This window comes from Callithrix jacchus, chromosome 16, assembly GCF_049354715.1.
Source record: "Callithrix jacchus isolate 240 chromosome 16, calJac240_pri, whole genome shotgun sequence".
NCBI lineage: Eukaryota > Metazoa > Chordata > Mammalia > Primates > Cebidae > Callithrix > Callithrix jacchus.
Window position 1 is genome coordinate 53,726,411 of NC_133517.1, and position 9,143 is coordinate 53,735,553.

Genomic DNA, 9,143 nt, shown 5'->3' on the forward strand with positions numbered 1-9,143 from the left:
CAGCACCCCCAAGCCCACCCCTCAGGCAACCCTGTACCTATGCTCAGATTCACCTGAAAACGGAGCACCTGCCCTGGCGTGGCAGTGGTCTCCGTGTCCTCTGCTGAGACTGGACTCCCAGTCCTTAAGGGCATCTGGTTGCAGGAGGGAATGCAGGGTCCTCAAGAGGGCAGCGGCAGGGATGGCAAATGGGGCCCCTCCCATTTCCACACCTTAACCCCGGGCCCATGCATTCTATTGGGGAGGAGATGCCGAGGACGCCTTGCTTATGGGTTTGGCACCCCGGAGCGCAGTGCCCAGCTCCACAGCCCTTGGCCACCAGCTGCCCCTTGAGCATGACTCCGCAGGGCATTTCCACCACCTAAGGGCCGCAGCTCTGGTGCTGCCATGCAGATCACCACGGAGAACACACATGGAGGCCGGGGCCAGCGTGCCAGCAACAGCCGAGGTGAGAGGCGGCTCCGACGTGCAGACTCACGGTGCCGCCGAGGAGCGGATGTGCAGGGCTCCAGCCCTCCATGTGTCCCAGCCGCACAGGCACATTTACTCAGACGCGGCTCAGCCAAACGTTAACCGCCAGGAACTCGGGGTGTCCTCCAGCGTTGCCCTCGGCCCTCTGAAGCCACACAAGGCCTCTTAGATTCTGTAACTGCAGTCATACACCTGGCGCCACCTTGGAGCAGACACAGGTGGGCAAGAAGTGAACTGTGCCATCTTCACAGCTGAGGTCCATTTTCATTTGCGCGACCTCAGACTCTTGGGCTCAGCCAGCGGGTTCCCTCTCCTGGGGGCTTGTCTCAGGCGGTGGCTGCTTCGGCATGCAGGGGTTGGAACACATCCAGGCCCTGCCCTCCGCCTCTCCCTCCCCAGCGTCTGCTGAGACGCACTCACCCCCTCCCAGGCCCTGCCCTGATAAATCTCCCAGCACACGCTGCCCCAGATCCCGGCAGTGGTATTTCTGGGGAACCACTCCTTCCCCACCCTCAGTCCGTGGCTCAGCTGGGCCAACCCCACCCCCTGCTCCAGGCCCCAAGATGGCTCAGGTGGACCTGTCTCCTGCAGCTGCCTCAAGCAAGGACCACAAAGTGGGGGGTCAAACAGCAGAGAGGTACTGCTTCGACATTCTGGAGCCTGAGATGAGGGTGTTGGCAGGGCGTGCTCCTCTGCAACTCTGCGGACCTCTCCCTACTTCATCAGCTCTGGCTGATGAAGTCCTGGGCCTGCGGCGACAGCGCTTCAGCCTCTGCCTCCGTCACCTCTCGAGTCCTCACAGGGCGGCGTTTTCTTGTAAGGACACCACTCCATTAGGAGTGGGACCCACCCTGGTGACCTCATCTTTACTGATTACGTCGGCAAATGCTCTATTTCCAAGTAAGGTCGCTTTCCCAGGTACTAGGATGAGGACCTCAGCATGTCTTTTTGCGGGGCACGGTTCAGCTCAGGATAGCAGGCCATTCGATGATGTGCTTTTTCTAGAATTTCGGGAGAGAGGCTCGTGGGCTTTCTCTGTCTGGTTGGCTTCGTGCTGGCCTGGCCCTGCAGATCCTGGCGCTCCGGGCTCCCCAGGCCGGAGCTGCAACCTGATGCTACATGACCCCAACCCCCACCCCATCAGTGCTACCAGCTGAGGTGCCTTTTTATTTTCTGTTTTTAAAGACAGTTTGAGCTGGGTGCTGTGGCTCACACCTCTATTCCCAGCACTTTGGGAGGCCAAGGCAGGTGGATCACCTGAGGTCAGGAGTTCGAGACCAGCTTGACCAACAGAAAGAAACCCCATTTCTCTGAAAGATACAAAATTAGTTGGGCGTGGTGGCAGGCACCTGTAATCCCAGCTACTCGGGAGGCTGAGGCAGGAGAATTGCTTGAACCCGGGAGGCAGAGGTTGCAGTGAGCCGAGACTGTGCCATTGTACTCCAGCCTGGGTAACAAGAGCAAAACTCCCTCTCAAAAAAAAAAAAAAAAAGACAGTTTGAGTTGGGTTTCTGGGGATTGGCTGGAGTCTTGGCTTCACTCATCACTCCAAGGAGCCTCAGGGCCTGGGACCTGCCATGTGGCCACTTCACCAGCTCTGGGAGGGGCCCAGGAGCTCCGCCCAGCTGGGATGGGGGTGCAGGCCCCTCAGATCAGAGTACCCCAACTCTCTGGGCTTTTCTGTCACAGACACCGAGCTGGTCAGTGTGGAAACAGTTATTTTTAGGCCGGGCGTGGTGGCTCAAGCCTGTAATCCCAGCACTTTGGGAGGCCGAGGCGGGTGGATCACAAGGTCAAGAGATCGAGACCATCCTGGTCAACATGGTGAAACCCCGTCTCTACTAAATATACAAAAAATTAGCTGGGCACGGTGGCGCATGCCTGTAATCCCAGCTACTCAGGAGGCTGAGGCAGGAGAATTGCCTGAACCCAGGAGGCGGAGGTTGCGGTGAGTCGAGATCGCGCCATTGCCCTCCAGCCTGGGTAACAAGAGCGAAACTCCGTCTCAAAAAAAAAAAAAAGTTATTCTTGCCATAATTTTTTTCCTAGTGACTCTTTGGATCTTGCAAAGAAAAGTCACTCCTTATCTCAACTGACACCCCCACTCCCATCAACCCAGGTCTCTGCTGGAGTCGGCCCTCCCTGGGACCCCTCCCTGTGCCAGCCCCTTCCTCCCAGGGGCTCAAAGCTCCCCTGAGAGGAGAAGAACCTCAGTGCCTGCCTGCTGTGCCCATTCGGCCCCTTGTCCTGGGCAAGAGGGGAAGCAGGAGTCCTAGCCCCAGACCCTCCACCCTGCCCCCTCCAGCACCTGTGCCTCCTGCCTCGGCAGACCCCCCAGACCCTGGCGCTGCTCCAGGCCCCATGAGCACATCAGTGTGTCTGTGGTCCACAGCTGCTGTCAGGCACACACAGAGTGTCCACTGGGAGGTCCCTAGGGCTGAGGCTGGGCCAGGGCTGGGGCTGGTCTGGGCTGCGTCTTTGGCGGTGGTCATTTGTGCCTGCCCTCAGGCCATGCACACAGGGTCCTCCTGGGCCTGCATCTGAGCTGGTGCTGGGGCTGCAATGCCCTGAGGGCAGAGAGCTGCAGTGCAGGTGGGGCCAGACCTCCATCCCCAGCCCAGGCCCGGGGCATGAAGCCAGGGAGGAGGGGTATTGGGAGAGGATGTCAGCTTGAATGGGCAAGGAGAGGACAGGAAGAAGGGAGGTTGTGGTAGACAGGTGGCCTGCGTGCAGGTCCCGTGGCAGCAGCCAGGATAAGCCCCAAGCTACAGGGCCATGGGCCCAGCAAGGCAGCTGCTTCTGTGTGTAGGGGCAGGCATGGAGGGCAGGGCCCTCCTGTGATGAGGAAGCCTCCCTGTGGAAAGGGACCCTGTGGCCAGCTGAACTGCCAGGAGCTGGATGTACCTGAAACTCGGAGAGTGGCTGTCAGAGCCCCTGGGGGGTCGGGGTGGCCGTCGTGCCTCAGGGGTCCTGCCGGGTGGGCTCAGCCCAGACCCTGCCCCAGGTGCCAGGCAGGAGAGGCTAGAGGCTACCCTGGCCTCAGTCCTGTGGCCAGCCCCATGGAGGCTCTAACAGAGACCCCACGCGCCCTGCCTGGCTGAGGAGGCGACCCAGGGTGTCAGGACCTTGGGCGCCTGCCCCGCCTCCCCAGGGGAGAAGGGGAGGGGTCATCAGGCCTGACTGACCCAGGCAATGGTGCCTCCCTGGCAGCTGTGCTGGGATGCCCTCCACAGCTCCTGTGGGGCTCACATACTTGGTACCCCTGGGCCTGGGGGTGGGGGTGTCAGTGGGCAGTGTGGGCCATCCAAGGCTGCGGGCCAGAGCAGCCCCTCCCGGGAGAGGCGTCCACCACCCATCCACCCACATCGTGTGCGGCCCGCCCAGCCTGCCTACTCACCCCACCCAGCATTTTCTGATGGAAAGTTCCGCAGGCAACAGCAGCATAAACCCTGTGAAGAAGACGTGCCTGGGCAGGGGTGGGCCTGGGCCCCACAGGCTGGGCAGGCGCTGGCCTCCAGCCCCAGGGACTCCCAGTCTCTGTCCAGGCTGCCTGGAGGCTGAGTCCCTGCTCTCCTTCCTTTCTCCCCGGGGGCAGCACAGTGGCGGGCACAGGGGGTCCTTGGCCTGTGCACCCAATATACAATCCTCTCCTCGGTAGAGGCCAGTGTTGAGGAAGGACTCAATGGTGGGAGGAGCGCCTGCACTGGTGTCTGCTGACCAGCTGACCATAGACACAGCCTGCACCTGCAGGGACCGGGGCACCCACCCCTGCACTGGAAAGTCACCCCCGCCATTGTCAGGCCTGGGAGAGGGGGCTCCAGGCTGAGGAGGGGCAGGTTCATTCCAGGCCTGGGTGGGGGTGGGAAAGGCGTGGCCACAGGGTGGAGGTTCCTGGAATCGAGACCAGCCAGTCTGGGGTGGTGGGAAGTCTTGAATAGGGGCTGTCAGGGCCCTGGGGGTTGGGCAGCTGGGGAATGGAGAGACCATGAGGGTGTGGGTGAGGAGAGAGGGGTTCTTGCGGTCTGCATAGCTGCAGAGGAGGAGGTGGGAGAGCCCACCTGTAGTTCCTCAGTCCCTGGCCCACAGGAATGTGAGCAGTGCCCCCATTTCCCCAGCCCCCAGATCCTCCCAGGGCAGGCCTGGAACCCACCACCAGCAATCCCTCCCTCTGGCCGTCTGCCCAGCAGGGGAGCTCAGTCCGGGTGGGCTGGATGGGTGGGCCCCGGGGGCAGCAAGCTCCTCCAACCCTGGCCCATCCACCTCCCCTGAGGGGCAGGGAACTCAGGGGCAGGGTGAAAAGCCCCTTCCCAGCCCCTCCTGCTCACATGGTTGGGGCCAGGCCCTGGTTTCCCTGGAAGCAAACGGCTGTCAGGAGGCAGGGTAGGGAGGAGAGCGAGGCACCGGCCTGCATCTGGCAGCTGGACTGGCCAAGCTTCGGCCGGGAGGGAAGGCTGGGGCAGGGACATTGGCAAAGGTGGAGCTGACCCCTGGGCTTTGGGCTCCCTGCTGCCCCCAGGCCTGCTGTAGCGGTGGCCACAGAGAGTAAGTCTAAGGACGAGATACCAGCCCCAGCCTTGAGCACAGGGCTGAGGGGCTGGCAGGCCCGGCAGCCTTCTAGGTCCTTTCAGGTCCCCTTGCCCCTCAGAGCTCACCATGGGAAACCCAGCCTCATGGTGGGGCTGCCTGGGGCTGAGAGGAGCCACACAGGGGCTAGGCCCCAAGTCCAGGGAGTCTCTGCCTCCGTTGGTGTTCTGGGGAGCTCCTGGGCCTGGTGGATCCCCCATGCCATTGACGTGACAGAGGGTGGTGATGGAGATGGTGGTAACAGAGGCCGTGAAGCTGGAGCCTGGCGAGGGAGAAGGGCAGCCGGCTCTGGCAAGGCAGCAGCAGCTGGGGTAGGGGTCAGGGCAGCCCCTGGGGCCAAGCCATTCCTCCTGCAGGTGTCCCCGGGGTCCCTGGATGCCCTTCAAAGCTGGCCAGACGGTATGGAGGAGCTCAGGCCTGGCAGGAGTCTCTGTCCCTCATGCTGTGGCAGCCAGCACCCAGCTGCAGGAGCATGAGGTGTAGGGCTGGGTGGCAACACCTTTGGGACCCCCATGTCCTCCTCTGAATCTCAGTGGAGGACTGAATCTCAGTGGCTGAAGCCACTGATGCCTAATGATGCCACTGGGCGTCAGGTCACAGCCGACCCTCCCTGGGGGGTGGGCAGATGGCAGATGCTGGTGGAAGATGTGGCTCTTGTCCCCATGGCCAGTGACCCCTGAGAAGGGCAGTGGTGGGAGGGCTGGACAGAGGCCACCAGCCCCCTGTGCTCAGCTAACCCCCATGTCCCAGCAGCTGCTCCTGTGCCTGCTGTGGGTGAGGGCACCACAGGTGGGTAGAGGCTGCAGGAAGACAGGAGCCCCTCAGAGCTGCATGCACAGTAGGGCTGCCTGGAGCAGCAGGCAGAGGCCAGGTGAGGGGGCATGAGTAGGGAGGGCACCATCGCAGGGAGGGCACCAGTGGCTGCCTGGTCATGGTCCCCAGGTTGAGGCTCCTGGAGCAGCTTGTCCTGGCAGCACAAAGCTTTGGAGTGGCCACCATGCTCTTCTGGCTGTGCCGTGGCAGGGCAGCTGGAGCCTGAGGGCTAGGAGGGGCCATGCAGTGCCTGCAGGTAGATTCAGGCCCAGGGAGGGCTGCAGGCTGGCCCAGGGCTCCACAGCACATGTCCCCAGCACACATGTGCCCCAGCACCTGTCTGCAGCATGTGCGTGGTGGGGCTGTGGCATGGGCCAAGGATTTGAAGGTCCTAGAGACTGGCTGGAGGCTAACGGAGCTGCTCATGGGTAAGGGGGCCCTCAGCCTGGCTGGTTGGCCCCCCAAGGAGTCCTGAGTGCTCTCAGAAAGGCCCCTCCACAGCCCATCCCCCGCCATTCCTTGGGGTGCCATCCTGGTTCAGATGTCTGTGATGTTGCCCCAGGAGAAATGTCCCCAAAGTCCCCAGTCTAAGGCCCATGTACCTGCCCAGACCCCTGACCCCTTTCCCTTGCCCCTGGTTCGACACAGGGTGAAGCTCAGCTGGTGGGGCAGCCACCACAGGGGCACCAGGACTAGGTGAAGCTGACCAGGGATGGCACTGCCTGAGCTCAGTGGGAGCAGCTGCATGCCCAGAGGTCTTCTGAGCCATCATCCCCAGCAGGCCTGGAGGCCCAGCGGAAGCAGCCTCTGAATGTCAAGGACTCATGAACCAGAAGTGGGTATTTGCACCCACCTGGCCAACCCCAGAGGAAGGGTTTCCACCCTGCCTGTGCCCTTTGGGGAGGCTGCAGTTCACAGTCCCGAGGAGCAGGGATGGCTAGGAGTGCCCGAGGGCTTTCAATCCCCAGGCCACACTGCCCAGGATGACGCTAGCTTTCCCCCAGCTGAGGGCCCGGCTGGCCAGTATGGCACGGGGGCAGAGGCAGCTGCCCACCCCGTGGTGGCCCGAGAACAGCACCTCCTACCAGGTGGCCCCGGGGCTGCTGGGTCAGGCTCTGGAGGGTCCCAGGCCCAAAGCTGGCAGTCAGGTGGCACTGTCTCTCCCCAGCTGTGCTTTAGGCAGAGGAGGAATCCTGGGGGAACGCTGGTCAGAGCCTCAGCAGCCGGACATGGGGATGAAGGCCACACGGGAGCCAGGCCACAAACCTGCTGGGGCCTGGGGGGCTGGAGGAGGGGCTTTGGCCAGAAGGCTGCTGCGCCCCAGTCTTGCAGGTGCCTGGGAGGACTGAAGGAGGGAGGAGGTTACCCCGGAGTCCCTGAGGAGAGGAGAGGTGACCACGGGCAGGCTAGACAACCTGGGGCCTCTGAGCTGCTGGGAGGGGCCTAGCCAGAGGACACCCACTCTTTTGGGAAAAGAGCATACAGCAGGGGTGAAGGGAGGCAGGGCAGGCGGTGGGGCGGGGAGTTCTGGTGCTGATTTCACCGCTTGGTTGTCACCCTTCCAACAATCGGAGCCCCCGCGTGACTGTGCCGCTCTCCCATGGGCTCAGAGCTGGAGGTGCAGGTGGCCTTGGCTCCCTCGAAGGTGGGTCTCAGGGCCAGCGCCTCTCAGAACAGCACTGCCAGCCTCTAAGCTGTGTTGGGGGAGGGCATAGCGGGCCCAGGTACCTGGGCATGCCTTCTACCTTTTCTAGCAAGTAGAATTCCCAGTTAAGCCGGTGGCATTGCCATGTATGACTTCCATGTATGTGGCGATTGGAAACATTTACATCTGGAGCAAGACAGGAAAAACATTTAACTCTGAGGTCAAGGTTGGAGCCTCCTGTCCTGTGCTTAGCAAGCTCAAGACCCAAAGTGGGCTATGCCCGGCTCTGCCTTCCTCCCCTTCCTCTCCCCTCTTCCTCCGCCCTCCCTCCCCCTCCCACCCTTTCAATAAAATGGGAGAAGCAGGGCTTGCATGAGGCAGCCTCAGGGTTTGCCTCCCACCCGGACCCTGCAGCCCCCTCTGCCCTTGCTCTCCCTGGCTTATTTCCCTGGCTTGGGGACTGTGAATTTCCTGGGGCTTCTGTAATCAACCATCACCAGTGGGGTGGCTCTAACAACAGTCACGTGTGGACCCTGAGCTCTCCAGGCCAAAGTCTAATCTGGAAAGGGGGGCAGGGCCATTTTCCTTGTGAGGCAAGGCCTGACTCCAGGCCCCACGGTGTCTTCCCTCCACATCTGCACAGCGTCTTCCTCTCTGCAGTCTGCGTTTGTGTCCAATGCCCCGTCTGAAAGCATGCCCACTCCAGCATGACCGCCTCCCAACTCACCGCTTCTGCAGCAACCCTGCTTCCTAGCAAGCTCACGTTCCCGAGGGATCTGGAGTCAGGCCCTTCCTCTCCTGGCCCTGACTGAGCCCTCCGGGGCCCTGGCAGGCAGAGGCTGTACTCCTCACATCAGCTGGCCTCCGAGGCCTGGGCAGCCAGGGCCATCACCCTTGCTGAAGGGGGACAGGGGGTCAGTGCGAGGCACAGCAAGGAGGGTGTAGAGAAAGAGAATTCAGGATGTGGGGGGTTCTCAGGGGGACAGCGACAGCAGGCCTCCGACTCCCAGCCCAGCCCTTCCCCCGCCCTGGAGGCAGGTGTGTCACCAGGCTCCTCTGACGGCAGGTGTCCCCTGAGAGCCATTGGGAGAGCAGCCCATGTGTTTGCTATGAGGGCACCTAGCCTGAGAGGAAGGCCTCCCACCCCCTGTACCCCAGCCTGCAGTTGGAGCTTCGGGCTGCTATGTCCAGGCCCTTGGTGGAGAGGTCAGTCTGCTGCTCAGCTCCGTCCCACCCACTCCCGCAGGGCCCTCTGTCCTTCCTGCGTCTGCCCTGTCTCCTCTCTGGGCCATGTGCCCTGGAGGGAACCCTAGAGGGGGACTCCATGCTCCCAGGTGCTTTATGGAGCTGTGGCAGGCACTCCTGTTTGGGCTGAGCCAGGCCAGGACCCGAGGGACCAACAGGGATCCTGGCCAGAGGCTCCAGCCAGCACAGTGCCTCCACGGACCAGCCCAGGGGCAGTGCTCTTGGGGCTCTGCCCTCTGAGAGCCTCCCTGACCTGCAGGGGGAAGCTAGGTGCCTGTGCCAGGTAGAGGTGGGTAGAGCTGTGGGCAGTACTGGGTATTGGGGCCATCTCGCACCTCCTGACATCCTCCCTGATGCCCTTCCCTGCTGTGTAGGTGCTGTAGGC